The sequence below is a fragment of the Lissotriton helveticus genome, chromosome 12, assembly GCF_964261635.1.
Source record: "Lissotriton helveticus chromosome 12, aLisHel1.1, whole genome shotgun sequence".
Lineage (NCBI taxonomy): Eukaryota > Metazoa > Chordata > Amphibia > Caudata > Salamandridae > Lissotriton > Lissotriton helveticus.
Window position 1 is genome coordinate 69,898,942 of NC_136073.1, and position 19,838 is coordinate 69,918,779.

Sequence of the window (19,838 nt, forward strand, 5' to 3'; positions counted from 1 at the left end):
CCCCGCATACCCCCCTGGCCCGGCCTTCTTCGATGGACCCTCCTCTTCCCCTGATCCTCCCTACTCCCCAAAGCTCCCAATCGCCCACTCATACGACCTGCCCTCACTCTCCCCTCATTTCCCACACCACAAGTGCTATCCCCCACCCCCTTTCTGACTCTCCCTGCCCTTCCCCTTCCCCTCCCACTCTTACTCCACCCTATTCCTCCTCACCTAAACCCATACTCTGTCCCCCCGAAACTCAATGCACCCATCAACCCGAACCGTCTCTCACTCTAATCCAGAACCGCCCCTTCACCCCCCCCCCCCTAGTCCCATCCTCTCTCCCTTTGATTATCATGGCTCCCCCCCTCCCGACCAGTCCCTCACGGTTCCTCCGAACACTCCTGCCCCTCCATTTCCTCCTTCTTCACTCTCGATGACCACATACCCATCTTCCCCCTCCATGCCCCTCCTCTTGCCCTACTACCACAGTCCTCCCATCTCCCTTTCTAGGAACCCCACCCTCCCTCCCAACAACAAACCACCCCCAATGAAGAACATCGCTCATCCCGTTCCGCTCCCTCCCCCTTCTCCAATATCCCACCGTAGTCTTATATCTAACTCTTTGCAACATTGAACACGCTCTTGCCACTCTCACCAGAGATCTCGCTCATCTTAGATCTGATTTCTATTCCCTCAAAAACAGAGCCCTCCCACTTCGGTTAAACTGCGCTCGTACTAGACATATGAATCCCGCTACCCCCAAACAGTTTTGCACGACTCCTCTACACTGCCGCACACACAGACCTCTCCGCACCTCCTGCCCCCTCTCCCCCATGGAGATGCTCGACCTCTGCAAATCCTACCCTCACTGCTCACCCACTAATTTCCAGCCTCCCCCGGCCTCCAGCATCCCTGTCATACTGGGGACTAGCCGAACTCCCCGCTCACCTTGCTCACCTAGGCCTCCTCCCCAACTCACAGCCATCCACTCCCTTCCACTCCCTAAAACTCCCCCGAAACCTCTTCACTGCATGCTTGTTAATTGTCGGTCCGCTGTGCAACATGCCACTGAAATATCAGAAACTATCCTTAGTGAATCCATCGACATTGCGTTCCTAACGGAAACCTGGCTCAAAGACCACTCGACAAGCATCCTGGACCTCCTAGCTCCTCCGGGCTATTCTATTCTCAGGAAAGACCGGCCCATCCGAATTGGCGGTGGTGTTGCCATCATCTTCAAAGAGGAACTACAAATTTCCCTTGTCAATAATACTAATTACTCCACCCTTGAATACCTTGAAGCTGAACTCAAAATTCACGGCTCCCAACCCATTCGCCTTCACAACATATATAACCCTCCCGGCAATACTCATCCCTTCGTTGATGAACTATCCAACATGCTTACACAATCCTCACTTTCGAATTCCGTCAACATTTTCCTGGGAGACTTTAACCTCCACTGGAATGAGCGCAGCGATCCCTCTATCACCCTCCTTTCCAACCTTCTCGAGATCAATGACCTAGAGCAACTCTGTCACTCCCCGACCCATGCCAAAGGAGCTATCCTAGATGCAATAATTACTAGCAAAGATCTAGCCCTCCTATCCAACATTGTTCCCATCGACTGGTCCGACCACCATCTCATACTGTTCTCTATAGCGGTCTCTGCCACTCCCCCGCCCACGAAAACCACTAAACCCTCGAAACTGACCAGAAATTTGAATAATATCCCCCCGGATGTACTGGAATCCAAACTCCATGCCCAACTTCTCGCCATTCCGCCCTCACTTAACGCAAATGAACTTACTGAACACTACAACAAAGCAGTTATTGAAACCCTAGACCTCCTGGCCCCGCTTAAGCTCAAAAACCAAAGAACCGTCCCTTCCAAATCATGGTTTAATACGGAGCTTAACAATGAAAGACGCTCACTGAGACAGACGGAAAGAACATGGAGACTGCACCCTTCCCCCTTGCACCTAGCTCGCCTCAGACTTGCAAGATCCTCTTACAAAAAACACATCCTTAAACAAAAAGCATCCTTTTTCAGAACACAACTTGACCAAGCCAAAAACAGACCCAGAGAACTGTTCAACATTGTTCGCAATCAAACCTCAGCCGCTCCGCCTGTACTTATGGCCTCGACGTCCAGATGCGAAGAAATAGCCCTCTTTTTCTCTGAAAAAATTACAAAAATAGAGCAATCCTTCCTGCCGACTCTGACCCCTACCTCCATACTACACATCCCCCCTACCGCACCTGCTTCCTGCCCCCTCCCCCCCGCCCCCTCCATAATACTGATCTCACTCCCCCCCCCCCCCTTTCACTCCACCCTCCAAGATTCTAATCCCCCCAACACTCCCCCTAAAAATAACGCCGCTTGGCATAATTTCCAGCCAGTCACTGAAAGAGAGGTCTTTGACATTGCAAAACTTAAACCCTCCTCCCACACTAAAGACCCCCTCCCTTCTAAACTTGTCCAAAACCTCAAACATATCATCACACCTGCCTGGACCTCGATCATTAACACCTCCCTAGCCACCGGCTGTGTCCCCACCTCCCTTCAACTGGGACAAATCACCCCCATTCTTAAAAACCCTACGGCTGACCCTAATGACCTCAACAACCTCCGTCCTATCTCCAACTTGCCCCTCCTCTCGAAAGCCCTTGAAAAATGTGTCCTTCTTCAGCTTGACAGACACATTGAACTTTTTAACTTACTTGACCCTCTTCAATCTGGCTTCAGGAAAGGCTGCAGCACCGAAACCGCCATGCTTAACATTATAGATGACATTCACCACTCCCTTGACAATAGCGAATCTAGCCTACTGATCCTCCTTGATCTCTCCGCAGCGTTCGATACCGTTAACCACTCTGTTCTTCTCAAAGTCCTTAAAGAACGATTCGGCCTTAATGGCATGACTCATAATTGGTTTGTCTCATACCTGCAGCACCGCGCTCAGCAAATTAAAATCCACAATTGCCTTTCGAACCCCTCCCCCATCTCTCTAGGAGTTCCACAAGGATCCATACTATCTCCCTCTCTCTTTAACCTCTTCATGGAACCTCTCACCCTCATTCTCAAACAAGCAGGGATTAACTATCACCTCTACGCTGACGATACACAACTCTACCATAAGATAAAAACCCATGCTGACATCCTCCACCTCAACAACACCCTCATCAAAATTCAAGCCTGGTTCCACTCGAACCATCTCAAACTTAACCCAAAAAAAACTGAAATTATTCTTTTCTCCCCAAAAAACAACCAGCTCCCCATTCAAAAGTGGATCACAGACCTTAACGCCCTCAACTGCTCCCTGTCCCTAGCCACCTCAGTCAAATCCTTGGGCATCTCCCTTGACAACCGACTAACTCTCAACGTTCACATCAACAACTCTGCCAAAGGAGCCCTCCTTACCCTCCGTAACCTTAAGAAAATTAAGCCCTTCATCCCAATTGATGACTTTAAACTGGCAGTCCAATCGCTTGCTCTATCGCGCATTGATTACGGCAATGCCATCCTCACCGGAATTCCCAAAACCCACCTGGCACCTCTTAAATCTGTGCTCAACCTCGCGGCTAGGCTTATCACGGACTGCAAACGATTTGACCACATCTCTCCCGCCCTTAAATGGCTCCCCATTGAAGGTAGATCCACATATAAAACCGCCTGCATTACGCACAAAATCCTCCACCAAAACACACCGGCATACCTCTCCAATAAACTGACCAAAGCAGGCTGCACGCGATCACTGAGAAGCTCCAACACCCTCCTACTTATGCCCCCCATTCAGAAAAAGAATTCCACTCAGTCACGCTCATTTTCAGGCAATGCCCCACTTATTTGGAATGCCCTCCCTAAAGACCTCCGCTGTAACCAGTCCTACCCCAGCTTCAAAAAAGAACTCAAACTTCTTCTCCTTAATAAATACTGGGGTTTCTAATCCCTCCCTGGTAGCCTCGCCCCTCTGCATCACCCCACCTATCTGCTCTGCATATGACTTGTGACCACCCGCCTGGCCAACTCCCTTTCCTTCTATCTGATCACCTTACCTCCCCTCCTCATGACAGTCAGTTCTCTTGCATGTTTTTGTATACCTAAGTGAGGCTTCCCGCCAAACTGTGACCGCTATTTTGTATGACTCATAGTGTCTATCAATTGTTTTTACTTTTTTATCTAGATGTCATGTATCCTATGTGGACTTGTTCTTTTATTATTCCGTTGTCTGTGCTTATACACACTGTACCTGTATGGAAACACCTTGTAAAGCGCTCTGATACTCCTGGGTCCAGCCAGCGCTATATAAAACCTCTTAAATAAAAATCCTTAAAAACCTCTGTTGCGTGCTTAATGACACCCTTAAGCATTGGCAAAATGGCAGTAGACCTTTGTGCGTTATCAAAAGTGTCTAGTAGGAAATCTTCCTCCACCGCATCGGTGTGTAAGTCCACGCCATGATATTGGGCAGCTCTTTGGACTAGTAGGTTAAAACCTATAGTGTCCTCTGGTGGGGAAGGTCTAGAAGGGTATATCGTTTTGTGGGACATAAGGCTCATCAGGGGTGTTGTAATCATTGTGAGTGACTGTTGCCTTAGTTTGCGTGCCACTAATGGAATCATTAGGGTTGGTGGAAAAGCGTACTCAAATCTGCCTGACCAGTACATCCATATCGCATTACCTTGTTACAACGGGTGTGGGAACCTGGCGGCCAAGGACGGGCATTTTGAGTTTTCGCTTGCGGCAAACAGATCTAGGTCTGGATGTCCCCGCTTTTGGAAGCATGGTTGGAGAACTGGAGGATGAATCTCCCATTCTTGTACTTGCTGACTGAGTCTGCTTAGTAGGTCTGCTATCTGGTTGTCTATCCCTGGGAGGTGTTCTGCCAGGAGATAAATGTTTTGTGAAATTGCCCACTTCCATATGCTCTGTGCTAGGTGAGACAGTTGCAGAGAGTGTGTCCCCCCCTGTTTTTGGATGTAGTACATGGCTGTCATGTTGTCCGTTCGGATTAACACAGCCTTGTTGCGCAAGTATTTCTGAAAGGCTCTCATTGCTAGGAATACTGCTAGTAACTCTAAGTGGTTTATATGTAGTGTCTTTTGTTTCACTGTCCAGAGACCTTGGACTGTATATTGAAGGAGATGGGCTCCCCAACCTGTCAGTGATGCGTCCGCTGTTAGTACTACCTGTGGAACCGGCTCTTGGAACAGTCGCCCCTTGGAAAGGTTTTGTGTGTTCCACCACTGTAGAGAGCGGTAAGTGCGACTGTCTACCAACACTAGGTGCTTTAGTTGTCCTTGAGCTTGGTTCCACTGGCGTGCTAGGCATTCCTGTAAGGGGCGCATTTAAAGCAGAGTATGAGGGATGATGAATATGCAGGAGGCCATCATGCCTATAAGCTGCATGAACACTCGAGCTGGTAGGCAGTGTTGTGGCTAAAATCTTTGAATGAGAGATTGTATGTTGGCTATCCTGGTTGGATTTGGATATGCCTTTGCTACGGAGAGGTCTATTGTTGCTCCCAGATATTGCTGTAGGTAGGAGGGTTGCAGATGAGATTTTGGGTAGTTTATTGAAAATCCTAGACTGTGCAGTAGCTGGATTGTCTGTGAGGTATGGCTCTCGCACTGTGCGTATGAGTTGGCTTTTATGAGCCAATCGTCGAGGTAGGGGAACACATGGATGTGTTGCCTTCTGAGGTGTGTGGCTACTACTGCTAGGCATTTTGTAAAAACCCTTGGTGCTGTAGTTACCCCGAAGAGGAGAGCTTTGAATTGATAGTGCTGACCCTCTATTGTGAACCGGAGGTATCTCCTGTGAGCTGGCTGTATGGGGATGTGAAAGTATGCATCCTTGAGTTCTAATGTGGCGAGGAAGTCGCCTTGCTGGAGTAGTGGGAGTACCTGTTGTAGAGTGATCATATGGAAAGGATCTGAGAGAATGTATTGGTTCAAAAGTCTGATGTCTAATATTGGTCTGAGTGAGCCGTCTTTTTTGGGAATGAGTAAGTATAGAGAGTATACCCCTGTCCCTTGATGTTGTAATGGGACTGGCTCTATGGCACCCTTTTCTAGCATGGATAGCACCTCTTGTTGTAACAGCGTGATGTGTTCATTGGACGGTGTTTGGGTGGAGTAGAAGTGAGTTCCAGGCAGTAACCATACTGGATAATTTGTCTCACCCACCTGTCTGTTGTGATAGCGTTCCAGACTGGTAGGAATTGTGTTATTCTGCCTCCGACTGGTGTCAAGAGGGAGTGTGAAAAAGTCACTGTTTGGTGGAGGTGGAGGCTCGGGTGTTATTATTACCACGTCCTCTGCCTTTGTTATTGTTCCCTCTATAACCTCCTCTATTGGAGCCTCTATTAAAGGTGCCTTGTGTAGTGCTCTTGAATGATGAAGAAGTTTGGGATGTGTTGCTTGAGCCTCGAAAGGAGGAGCGGCGAAAAGAGGTCCTAGACTGTTGATATTGAAGTGCACCCATGGACTTAGAAAAGATGAAAAAAGATACTGACACCGCTAAGATGGTATCAACTGCAGGGCCAAATAAGAAATCCTGATTAATAGGTTGATTTAGTATGGTAGAATGCACTTAATTTTTAAATCCTGAAATGCGGAGCCAGTCATCGGCCCGCGACTACGACCGGATAGAAGTGGAAGTGTTGTCGAGTCGAGGGATACCGAGCGGAAACAATACTGTCGAATGTAGAAGGTTTTGGCCTTAGAAAGTTGCAAAACTTCGGTTCCGAAGTTGGAGCTGTCGAAGTACATCCAAACCCAATGGCGGAAAAAAGAATCTGAAGATGAGAAGATGGTCATGCGCCATGTAGTCCAAGGGAGGAGTCACCTATCTAGTGATACTTCGAAGACTCTTCCAAGACAACAAGGTGCAAACATCCGGACCCAACACTAGGCGGCGATCTATGCTAAGATATGAATTCAGCAGCCCACATGCCTCGAACATTATATTTACCCTGTAACTACTTGTTCTCAGCTTATAGTGCTGTAGATTCACATGCTCTACATACTCATAGGCTCCACCTCTGATTGTTTTCCCGTCTAGTGGAGTGTAGTATCGAAAACCAGCCTACTGAATACTGTGAACAGGTAAGCTGATAGAAAATAGACATCTGTGGTCCGTGCTGGCTTCAGTGAGGGCATGTGAATCTACAGCACTAACGCTATGGACAGATAGTTACAGGGTTAAGTAACACTTTCCTGTTGGTACATGTGTGGCAGTAGCTACTTAGTAGCTACTTAGCGGGATTGCGAGAAGACGGCAGCATGCTAAATGGCTTGATTAACGTGAAAAGGTAGCTTTACCTTGGGTAGGAACTTGGGATTGGTTCCAAGAACCCCTCTCTCCATGTGTACCAGAGTGAAAGCTTGCTCGATGGCTAAAGCTTTAAGTTCACAGAGGTGTCAGACAGGGTAATTGATATTAAGAAGGCTAGCTTCCACAACAATAAATGGAGACTAAAGTATTGTATTTCAAATGAGGAACCCATATCCCATGGATAACTATGTTTAAGTTGAAACATGGGCTGGTGTGGTTTGGGAGATATAATCCCTTTAAGGTCTCCAAGAAACTTTAAACCACAGGGATTTTAAAGAGGGAGAAGTGTTGCCTATTTTGCATAAATGCTGCAACTGCAGTCAAGGGTAAGCAGGTAGAAGTGTTTGCTAACACAGACTTTTGAAGATTATGTTAACCAGTCTTGCATAGTGCACGTTCACTACAGATTTCTTTGGTCTCGGGGCAGCTGTAGAACAAGATAGAAAGGAGGAACAGAAAGCCCAATTTTGCTTGTCTAAACAAGCAGGTGTTTAACTTTTTCCTAAATAATCTAAAATCAGATTCCAGATGCTACTGTGTCAGTGAGATGTTCTACAGAGCTTGTACTTGCGTATGATGTCTGTCCATGCCTTTTTAACCCAAATCTTGGAATAATCAGGAGATTGGACGTAGTTGAGTGAGGCTCCCAGATAGAAGTGCATTTTTTAACCCTTCTACCTATGAAGTGGGGACCATTGCCTCTGTGCATCAGCATATTAGGCAAACCTATGTAAACTTAACGTGCATAGTACAGTCTGGAAGAAACGAATAGTTTCTAACCCGTCGGTGTGGTTTTGCAGCTTGAAGACTTTCTGGATTCACTATGCTGTGCATTATTCCGCGGTCTAGTGGTTGGGTCTGGAATCGTAGTATTTTTTTTTTTCGTAGCCCAGGTGGGCGTCGACGTCCCACCATTTGGTGACTTCCCGCGAGGTCGGCGCGCTTCCCCCGGAAGCTCCCACCTTTGGGCACCATCTTCGGATTTTTTTTCTTTTTTCTTGTTTTTGTGCCATCTTTGTCGATCCTTTCCCATTTAAAGGAACTATACTTTTTCTTTCTTAAATATCATTGTAATTCTTTTTTTTTTTTTCTTCTCCTCCGGTCTCATCTTTCTGGCGGAGGTGGGTGGATTTCGCTAGAGAATCCAGAAAGTCTTCAAACTGCAAAACTACACCCACAGGTAAGAAACTATTCGTTTTGCAGAGTGAATCATTCTGGATTCACTATGCTGTCTATAGACTTTGTAGGGATTTGTTAGGTTTGTGGCGGCAGGGTGGAAGATGAGCGTTGGTTGTTGAATATATGTTGAAGCACATTTTGTCCTACTTGTGCTTCCTTGTTCATCTGTATATCTACGCAGTAGTGCTTTGTAAACGTGTGCACTGAAGCCCATGTTGCCGCCAGGCAAATGTCTTGGATGGGTGTGTTTGCCAGGAAGGCTATTGTTGTTGATCCTTTTTTCCTGGTAGAGTGGGATTGTGCCCCTCCTAGTAGTTCTTGGCCTGCCTGCTTGTGGCAGAATTGGATAGTTTGTGCGATCCATTGTGCAATGGTGCCTTTTGTTACTTGTCTTCCCAGGAAACTGCTTGCGAAGGAAGCAAAGAACTTCTTTGTTTTCCTGGGATCTTTAGTTCTTTCGATGTAATGCATTACTGCCCCACTAGTCCAGAGTGTGCAGTGCTCTCTCGAAGCTTGTGAATGGTTTCTGGAAGAAACTTGTTATTTGTATTGTTCGGTTCATGTGGAACCTGGACACCACGTTTGGCATAAAGTGTGGGTCTGTTCTCATTACCACCCAGTCATTGTGAATTTGAATGTAGGTTTCTTGTAGTGTTAGCGCTTGCAGCTCGCTTACCCTGCGTAGCGAGGTGATTTCTACCAAAAAGTCTGTCTTTATTGTTATAACTATATTAAGGTTCTATGCCGGCGGTGGCATCCTTTTTGGGGGAGTTGAGGATCCTTTTAGCCTACCACTTGGGATGTAAAGAAGCTTTTCCCAGTCTCCCCTCTTGTGTAGGCTACTATCGCTGCTAGGTGTACTCTCAGCGAGGTACAGCTTCGGTTTGTTTTTAGCAAGTGTGTCAAATATTTTAGCACTGTTGATTCCTTGGTGATTTTCTTGTGGAGCTTTTCCCTGATGCACCATTGTGTGAACCGTTTCCATTTTGCTACATAGCACCTCCGTGTGATAGGCCTCCTTGCCTCCCGCAGCACCCGCAGTGTGCTCTCTGGGAGTTTTAGGTGTGCAAACTCTACGTCTTCAGGAGCCAGGCTGCTAGGCAGAGGCTCTCTGGCTCTGGGTGAAGCACTTCCCTGTTTTGCATGGCGAGCAAGTCTTTTCGTTTTGCGAACTTGTGTGGTGGGCCCTGCGCCATCTCCACTATTTGTGAGAACCAGGACTGTCTGGCCCACTGTGGTGCTACCAGAATAAGCGTCATGTTGCTGGTTCTGCATTTTGCTGAGCACTCTGTGTATCAGTGGTATCGGGGGGAAAAAGCGTAGGCAAATGTCTTCGACCAGTTTATCAATTATTGTTGGAGCCATTCCTTGAATGATCTCATGTGGAGTTGTATATTGGGGACTAGGTGTATGCAGCACGCCATCATCCCCATGAGCTTGCTCGCTGTCCTCATTGTCAGTGCTTGCCACTTCCAGTATTGATGCGTCTCCTTCAGCATGGCAAGTGTTCTCTTCTCACTGGGGAACACCTTGCTCAGAATGGTGTTGATTTGTGTGCCCAGGAAGATCTTCACCCGTTTTGGTTCCATTGAGGATTTCCCCCAGTGTATTGAGAATCCCAGTTCTGTCAGCGTCTGTGTGACCCGCTGTGCATGTAGTTGGCATAGTTTGTAGGAACTTGCCTTTATCAGCCAGTCGTTGAGGTAGGGGTATACATGAATTCCCTCCCTCCGTAGGTGCGCCGTTACAGCTGCGAGGCATTTTGTGAAGACCCTTGGTGCGGATTTTAGTCCGAAGGCCAGGGCTGTGAATTGGTAGTGCACTTTGTCGATGGCAAATCTCAGTAGATGTTTGTTGTCTGTTCATGGGAATGTGTAGGTAGGCGTCTTTGAGGTCTATCGTGGACATAAAATTCCCCTCCCTTATCTGAGAAATAACCTCCCGTAGGGACGTCATTTTGAATTTTTGAGTCTTTATGTATTTGTTTAGGAACCGTAGGTCCAGGATGGGTCTTAACGTTTCGTCCACCTTTGGTACGAGGAAGTAGTTGGAGTACACTCCCTTGTTTCTTTCTTTTAACGGTAATGTTTCTATCGCCTCCTTGTGGAGGAGTTCTTGTGCTTCCTGCAGGAGGAGCGCGGGTTTTTTTGCAGAGCGTGTCTTGCTTTTTGGCCTCCTGTTTGATGGCTTCTTTTCTAGTTCTATACAGTATCCGAACTGTATGATGTTCAGTATCCATTTGTCTGTTATTTTCTTCCACTCCTGGAAGAAGTACCTTAGTCTGCCTCCTACTGGTGTTACATGCTCGCTCATCTCTTTTTTATGTGCATGTAATTGTTTTTTAAGTCCTTTGTTGTGCCGCTCCCCTAGAGGTGTTGTGTGGGTAGGCAAGTACGGTGCAGCGGAGTCACTTTGAGGTGGATTGCTGGCCCCCTCTTCTTGTTTGTCCCTGTCCATTCGCTCGCCCGCGAAAGGACTGGTCCCTAGGTCGGTACTGCCAGGTTTGCTGTTGCTGACCTTGCTGCGCTTGGTTGTTGCCCTGGTAGGTTTGTTGGAAGGTCTTGTGGGACATTCCCAGCTTGTTTTCCCCTCTGCCATTTGGTCTTCTTGAGGGGGTGCCCCTTCTCATGCCGCTGAACTGCAGCGCTCCCATGGACCTCGCAGTTTCATTCTCTTTTTTGAGCTGTGTTAGTTTTTCTTCTACTGGCGTACCGAACAGAGTTTCCCCATTGAAGGGTGGGTTTAGAATAATATTCTGGACTTCAAGTTTGAAACCTGAAATCCTCTGCCAGGCAAACCTCCTCTCTGTTATTCCAATCATCATGAGCCTGCTGGATGGGTCTGTCGCATCCAGGGCTGATTTCAGTCAGGAGTTTGCCATGTTCTTGCCTTCCTCCATCAGGTGTGTTGCTCTCTGCTGGTATTGTTCCGGGAGGTGTTTGAGCAGCTGTCCGACCTCCTCTCAATGATGGTACGTATGCCTGTTCAGTAGGGCATTGGAGTTTGCAGTGCGCCAGTGAATAGCTGCATTTCTCTCTATTTTCCTTCCTGTGAGGTCTATCCTCTTACTTTCTTTGTCTGGAGGTGGTCCCGAGTTTGTTGGAATGTTGACCCTCTTTCTGGCTGTTGCTGTAATAATTGAGTCAGCTGGAACGGATCCCTCGATGTATGCTGAGTCCTTAGAGGAATGTTTACATTTTTTCTCTGTCCTAGGTGTGACAGACCTGCAGGAAGATGGCTCCTTGAAGGCGTCCCTGCCCTGGTCCAGGACACTTGGGAGCATGGGCAGGAATTGGCTCCTAGTTTGAGTAGGGAGCAGGGTCTCTGAGAGGAAGCAAGCTTTTGGTCTCTCTTCCTCTAGTTTCACCCCATATGTTGCTGCCGCATTCTTGATGACCATGTTATAGATGCCAATGTCGTCTGGCGGCGAAGGCCTAGAAGGATATGTTTCTACTGCCTCTTCCGGGCATTCGGCGTCGAGGTCCTGCCAATCCAGGTCCTGCGCCACCGAGGATGCCGACCCCAAAATTGTTTGTTGGTCTTCCTCGCCTTCTCCCTCGTAGTAATATTGGCCCTCCTCATCCTGCTGATCTGCAGGTTCCGAAGTTTTCGGCGGGTCTTCGGTGTCGAACTCCTCTTCGACTTCTACTTCGACAAACGGCGGGGGCTTTGAAGGGATGGTGTATCTGCTCATCCGTTCGTCGAAATCCTTCTTTCTCTGGAGGATACGGTCCATTTCAGCCTCGAGCCTTCTCTTCTTCCTCTCCATCTCGGTGGCTTGTTCGGGGTCCAGTGTTTCGGCGGTTCTCTTCGATGTTGAAGGTGCCTTCTGCTCTTTTACCTTCGGTGTCGAGCGTGCCTTTTCGGGGACGTGCTTCGACGACCTAGGTTTGTCTTGGGTTTTCGCCAGCTGGGAGTCCTTTTCGAAGGATCCACTGGGCTGTTTGTCCGTGGACGCCGCTGTGGTTGTCGATTGCTTTGGCGCCAGTGCTCCTTTCGAGGACTTTAACTCTGTTTTTCCAGAGTCTGTCTTGGCTTTAGGGGTCGACGTCTTACCTCCTTTGTTGACTTCATATCTGTCTCTACGACCGTGTAGTCCTCAGGTCCCTCGGCGATGTTGTCCTCTTCTCCACTGGAGAGGCCCAAGTCTCAGAGTGACGGAGGTTGTCCTTGGCCCTGCATGTTGTAGTTCGATCTCCTGTCTTTCCCTTACTCTGAGGGTCTTCGGGGTGAATGCCGAGCAGGCGTTGCAAACCTTGCTTTCGTGGTAGATTGGCAGGCAGAGGTTGCAAACCAGGTGCTGGTCCTTCTCGGCGTACTTGTGGTGGCAATTATGGCAACATTTGAAAGGTGTTTGGTCCATTCCTGCGCTCAGGGGGCCCCTTGTATGCGCATTCTCTGTTGGCATCGAAGTTTCTGATCTTCCTCTCCTTCTTCGTCGTCCCGGCTCTGTGTTCTTGATTGCGAGATGTTTTCTCCAACTTTTCGGTGGTTTCTGCTTTATTTTCTCCTCTTCTTTCCAAAAACTCTGGAACCTCTAGATGACGATCCAGACCCAACGGCGGAAAAAAGAACCTGAAGATGGCGCCCAAAGGTGGGAGCTTCCGGGGGTAGCGCGCCGACGTCACGGGAGGACACCAAATGGTGAGACGTAGACGCCCACCTGGGCTACGGAAAAAAATGTAATACTATGATTCCGGACCCAACCACTAGACCGCGGAAAAATGCACAGCATAGTGAATCCAGAAAGATTTACGCTGCAAAAACTATGGCTATTATCAGTTTTTAGAGCATACTGCATAAGGAACAAAATAATCTTTTTGGCCTTTTCAGCATGAATACACTTTGATACCTCTGCTCTAATTTAGGGTTTCAAAGATGGCTCTCCATAAATGATTACTCCAAAGGTTTTAGCTTGTGTCTTAGGGATAGGTGGCGGACCCATTTATGTTGGCCTCTAAAGAGGATTCCAAAGGATCAGCTTATTAGCAAAGCTTCAATTTTATTAGCGTTTAGTTTTAAATAATTGTGGCCATTCACTCCCATATACGACGCATGAATTTCTGAAAAAGTCTGGAGAGGTAGCAGTGCTATCCAATTGGGGTAGGAGTTGAGAATCATCTGCTTAGTTGTAAAGTCTACAATCTGTATTACCGAATTCCTTTATCAGGGGCCTAATATATAGGTTGGACAGTTGGCGATATAATGAGGACCTCTGGGGGACTACACAGTCCACCTGTATTGCTGTAACCTTAAAGTGGGCAAAATGAATTATTTGTGTAGTGTCCTAATAAGGACTTTACCCAGTTGAGCGAAGAGCCAAGCAACTTCTACACGATCAGCCAGTAAATTATCGTCAACTGTTGATAGCAGCAGACAAATCCAAGACCAGTGCCAATGTCTGTCCTTTGTTTCCGTCCCAAAGCAAGTCATCTAGTAAGGACATGAAAGATTTGGTGCTGCACGCAGGTTGACAGAGCCCAGGGGGTTAATATAATCAGTTTTTGTAAGTATTGACATAGTTCCTGAGCTAAATGAGCTTCTAAAAATTTCAATGGGAAAGTGAAAAGAGAGATCATGATTTTTCAGAAGTGTAATATCTTCCCCTTGTTATTTAGTAAGGGGTTTTAAATACTGCATCCTTGAAGTATTTCAGAACTAACCTCTGAAAAAGGGTTTCAGTCAGTAATGTCAACATGGGCTCTTGACTACAGAGTCTGATTTTAAGATCCACAGGGATAGAATGAGTGGTGACCCAGATTTCACCTTTAACACCAAGCTTAAAGTATATATTTGTCAATTGGGGAGAAAGCTTGGATGAGAATCCGATTACTCTGCTGTCTGCACTTCTGAGTTGACTGCTTTCTTTAAATTGTTTTATTTGATTTATTAGGTGCGCCCATAGTTTTGCTCGTCTACAAATTATTCTTTGTTTGTTTAGTTTTATATTCAGTCATCCATTTTTAGGTCTCGCCTAGGCAGCGTTTGCTCTGTCTCTTCGAGACATACAGTAATCAGTATATGGGCACTATGGTCCGCCAATCTTTACAAATGGCTCCTCTTCTTGTCCTTCATAAATGATGGCTTTTGATTTGTCAATAGGCTTAGTAGTTCCTTCTTTTCTCCTTTTGTAACCTCCCATGATGACTGGCCCTCTTACATGTGTTGTTTACTCGCTATGTTTTATTTACTGTCTATGGGCACACATTTTTTTTTGACAGTTTTAAATAGCGCGAACTTAAGCCGAATCGGGTATAGAGCGTTTTACCCAGCACCAGTTGCATTACATGAGGACACATTTATTCTTGTTAGGCACGGGGAGATTAAGTGATTATGCCCAGAATCACAGGATGTTCAGCGTCATTGCAAAGACTCATACCCAGTTCCCTAGATTCGAAGTCGCATGCCCTAGCCATTAGGCCAACAGACTTTCCCTTATCGCACACACGATATGCTTTCCTGCAACCGCTGGTTTAAAAATGTCCTACTGACGGGCACTCGCTCCCTCTCCTCGGCTGCCTCCTCCTGCTTCTTTTATTGATGCGTTCCGCCGTCTGCTGCTAGTTTTACATTGACACTGGAACACTTGGAGTGCGGCACGGCACACTTTGGCGGCTGCACTTTTCTTTTGTACCTCGCGGCTCGCACATCCGTGCTTAATCAGCTTATTTGCAATGGCATTTTTAGTTTTTAAAACACTCAGTTCACTTAAAACGCCAAGACTCAAACCCACTTCCCCTGTTCCAAAGTCGGCAACTCTGGAGGTTATGCCACAGCCTCTCTCTTGCTCTGCCCAGTCATCAGTGTATTTTGTTGGGACTTTTGTAATTTATTTGCTTCTGTGCCGAGTTCATCAGTGTTTTTGTTTGCAATGTTCATAAAACAAAAAGTTGTGCAGCCTCTTAATTTACCGTGCCCCTACTGGGCTTGCTTTGCCTCTCGTGATACTTTGAGACTGCCAGCACCACTAGTAAGCACTACGATGAGCCAGATTTGCCAGCAGAAATGTACAGCGTATTCATTTTTGAAGTAACACCCCACACCAGCTTTGATGAGCACCAACATCCCTCCTTTGTGTTGCTTGTTTTAAATTGCTGCTGCAGAAATGAGACCCTGGAAGCCGGTAATGGGAATGCCAAGTACACAAACCAATCATTCATTGTGATTACGTGACATTATATTTACATGGCGCACATAGCGGCTGACAGGCTCCACACCAGATTCGACCTTCAATGCACTTCCATTTACGTTCATTGTAAAACATACAATTGCCATCACATACATACACTCCACTAAATCACACAAAGGTAAAAAATATTTCCATTGCAACGCCAATAGCTGTAACTAAATGCGAGATCTATTCCATTGGAAATGCTTGGTTGAAACTGTTCCCATTTTCTTCAGTGTCACCTCTCTGCCATTAGCGTTCTACACGGCAAAGTTTTAATTTTGCCTTTACTGGGAAAAAACAAGGGACAGGCTTTGCCCAGTTGGCTACTCTGTGTGAAGACAGTAGCAAAAGATATTCTAAACCGAGGCCTTTAGAGTATCTCGGTTAGTCAATAGAGTAATAGGCATCCTTTTCCACTTTGCCATGTAACAGGGATGTGTATTGGGCCTCTGCACCTCGCAGAAAATATGCATCCACTCCTTCAATAGTTTGAGGTACTTCAATTCTAGGTCCTTAAGTGTCAGACTGAGCTTTTTTGTGGCTGAGTTGGCCCTTATGCTGGCCCTGATGGTAAATGTGAACGTCCAGCTTCGTATGAAGGCTGACTGACCTCTCAAGGAGCATGGAGGTGCCATTAGGGTCATGGACACAGGACTTGTTCATTTTCCTGCCCACATAGGGAATGAATGGGATATAAGCCATATCAAAAGCTGGCACACTGCTTCACCTGCTGTGTTGATTCTTAGTGGGCACAGGGGTGTGCTTACTAGATACTTTACTGCATGAGGAATGCACAGTATATTTCCCAAATTAAATTCTTTCTGCATGTGTAAGGGGACATAGTAAAGTACACCTACCGCACATGTGTAATCCCGACATCCAGTTGCACCATCCTGCACCCGACATCCAGTTGCACCATCCTGCAGTCTTAACCCCTTGGCCGCGGCGCTAATTCCGCCACGGCGCTGGGGGGTGAGCGCGGCACCGCCATGCTCAAGACAGAACCACGCCATCATGAGTCACGGGCGAGCTGTTCTCATGACAGCATGGTTCCGTCATGACCCCGCCCACTCACTAATTTGCCCGTACAGGCGGGGAATCAGTGCCACGTGGGTGGAGCGGCCGCAGCATGACGGAACCACATGGTCATGAGCACACGCCGCCCATTGCGCATGACGGCGTGGTTCCGTCATGCGCAGGGAAGGGGTTAAACAGCACTTTGTAGATAGATCATATCACACCACATCACCTTCCCTCCTCGGGTCATCAGGAGCCTGGAGATGCCAAGAGTGCAGACTTCGCAAAGGCAGTGTTCATAAAAAGCAGTGTGAGGAGAGGCAAGGGACACTATGTGGCACCCAAAGGTAGCAAGGTTGTTGAGTCGTCATTGGTTCCCAGCACACAAGTTGTATGTATTAGCTTTTATAAGCTCTGGATGGACGGCATAAACTAAGAAGAAAAGACTTGCTGCATTTAGATTCTTAACTCTCCAAGCTGTCATAATTGCAACCATAAACCATCTCTGCTGGTGGCCTCTGGATGGTTTCCAGTTTCTTTTTATCATTCTGGTGATCCTCCAACTTCTGTAACTGGACACTATATAGTCTATATGTGGCATACACAATCTCACACAATAAACCAAATGTGGACACAGTACTGTGATCATGGTTCCTTCCAGTCCTTCCAAAAATAAGCAGCTTGGTGAAGATGTTCTCAAAATGGGATAAAATTCTCCATTTCAGCCTGCGTAACTTGCCCAATACATTGGCTTACAGAGCTGGAAACAGTACTCAAGGTGAGGTTCGCCAAACTGTAAAATATTGTGTAGAAGCGCAGAGGGGCCAAAGGAGTTGGGGGGCTGACAGAGCTAAAGGAATGGTGAAGGAGAACACAGTGGATGAGAATACTGTTTGGGCACACACGAGGTGTTTGGGCAGCAACTTACCCCTCTAGCTTGAATCAGCAACTTCCAGTTCACACCAACTGTCCTTGCACAGACGCAGGACGGGGCACTCTGAATGCAGATCTAGCTATCCTGTTTCAGGCAGCAGTCTTCACAGCCTCATTAAATACTGAAAGAAATGAGAAGAGAGAAAAATCTGCATGTTACCTTTCATGCTGCTTTAAAGAGAGGACTCTGACCCAGGTATTTTGAACATTCAGAAGCAAAGTCCAGCATGGAAACATTCAGAAAGGCCAGTCTGCCTTTGAAAAAGAAAATAAAAAAGCGCTGAAATAACTCCTATAACAGTTTACCTGTCATCTGGGTTCTATCACTGCTGATCCAGACGATAGCAACAATAATAAAAAAAAGAAATAAAGCCCATTTATCTCTGGGAAAGACATGTTTTTTGCCAACATCCCATGGACCCGCCTCCCCTTCACCCAGTTCCTTATATGGTCCTCTGATAGATGTGTAGAGGTTGCGGAGATCTATTTCAATCTCTGTTAAGGCCTCCGATGGACATTAACATAGTGCTCCAATCTCCCTCCCTTGATAAGGCAGTTTATCCATCATGGACTTCTCATGATTGTTAGACTATCTTTCCACACGAGTGAACTCTTAGCAAAGCGAAGTACATTTTTCAAACCATAAACTATGCAATGATGAAACTAAACCTTCAAATTAATGTATGCATAGTATTTTTCTTTTTTTTACTTTTAACAACTAAATTATTTTTTTTAAAACTGATTCGTGGTTGGGCCAGTCTTTTCCATGTTCTCTATTTTAAAAATAGAAAAACTGAAAGGAAACTGTTCCCATTTGGCCATCATGTAAACGATAACTTTACAGAGAAATGAAGACAACCATGATGGATAACTGCACTTACAGTTAAGTGGCATTTTCTTTATTAGCTTGCACTAGCACCTAATTAAGCCTTTTACGATTTCTATAGGGTGATCAGATGTATATCATAGCAGCCACGAATGTGGACACATGTCTTCAACTGGACATCTGGTCAATAGAAGCCATCATGTCTAACAGCGAATACTGGAAGCAAGAGTCCTCTGATCCCATTGTGTACTCCCGCCTTCTGCTCTTCCTGCATCTCAACTAACTTTCTTTCTTTTCTGTGCTTATGAGTCTCCAGCTTTTTGACCCGCGTTGTAGGGAGGGGATGGATGAATGCTACCCCACCTGGGGTTCGTGGTGGTTGAGGTGGGGGTATGGGGGGGGAGGCAGCAGGAGTGTTTGTGCAGGAACACAATGTTCTCTCTGCACATGTGACATTGAGGTGTGTGCAAGTGAGCTAGCTGAGTGGAGCGTAAGCGGACCTCATTCAAGGGTCTTAAGATATCAATCTTTCTTCTGGCTTTACACTACACTACCGCAGTATTTCTTCTATTCTACGTGTACCAAATAGTCCAATCTGTCATAAGGCTGCTGGGTCACCTTTTCGCATTTTATCTGGAACGCCCTTGCGGTAGTGTTCAGAGAGAGGTACAACATAACCCACTTCTTATGGTCACAACAAAACAAGAGGGCATGCTCTTAGGCACTGGCACCCACAGCTATTGGAAGCCACCAACAGTATAACAGGGACTTTTAGACACAGATTTCGAACATCAAAACTTGGCTGCAGCAAAAGCCTTGAGGTTTCCCGGGTCTGATAAAGAAAGCGAGTCAACTGTAGATGGACATTTTGAAGATCAGTCGTACACTATGTTGCAGGACTTAAAGGATTACAAGTAGGAAGTTGGTTTACATCAAGTAAGCAACTACGCTTTGTTTTCTAGTCCTTAGGACCTTTACTTCAGGGTAGCTGTGCCTAAAAGGAATATGCTACTTACCAGTATGCATCTGTTCTTGGCATAGAGGGCTGCAGAGTGGTACATTTATGAATAGATCGCCATCTGGTGTTGGGCTCGGATGATTGCACTTTGTTTTTCTTCTGGAGAAGTCTTTGTCGTCATAGGTGACTCCTCCTCTCGGTGTTAGTGCGCATGGGCATCGGCTCCATCCTTAGATTGTTTTGCCATAGTAGGGTTAGATGGAGTAGTGTAGTGTAGTACATAAAGATATGCCCATGTAAATGTATCTAAATAAGATAATGTTGGGACAGACACAGGTTTCCGGGGAGGCAGGGAGGGCATGTACCACTCTGCAGCCCTCTATGCCAAGAACAGATGCATACTGGTAAGTAGCATATTCCGTTCGAGGCA

The 19,838-nt window shown here is 46.6% G+C and overlaps 1 protein-coding gene across 9 annotated transcripts in view; it reads right to left on the minus strand.

Moving 5' to 3' along the window:
- Positions 1-19,838, minus strand: part of KDM6B (lysine demethylase 6B) — a 960,064-nt gene that overhangs the window by 148,164 nt on the left and 792,062 nt on the right. For all 9 annotated transcript variants that reach the window (XM_078670455.1, XM_078670453.1, XM_078670454.1 and 6 more), the window contains one exon: positions 17,620-17,746. The gene's annotated coding sequence lies outside the window, so the exon portion shown is untranslated. The remainder of the gene's footprint in view (positions 1-17,619; positions 17,747-19,838) is intronic.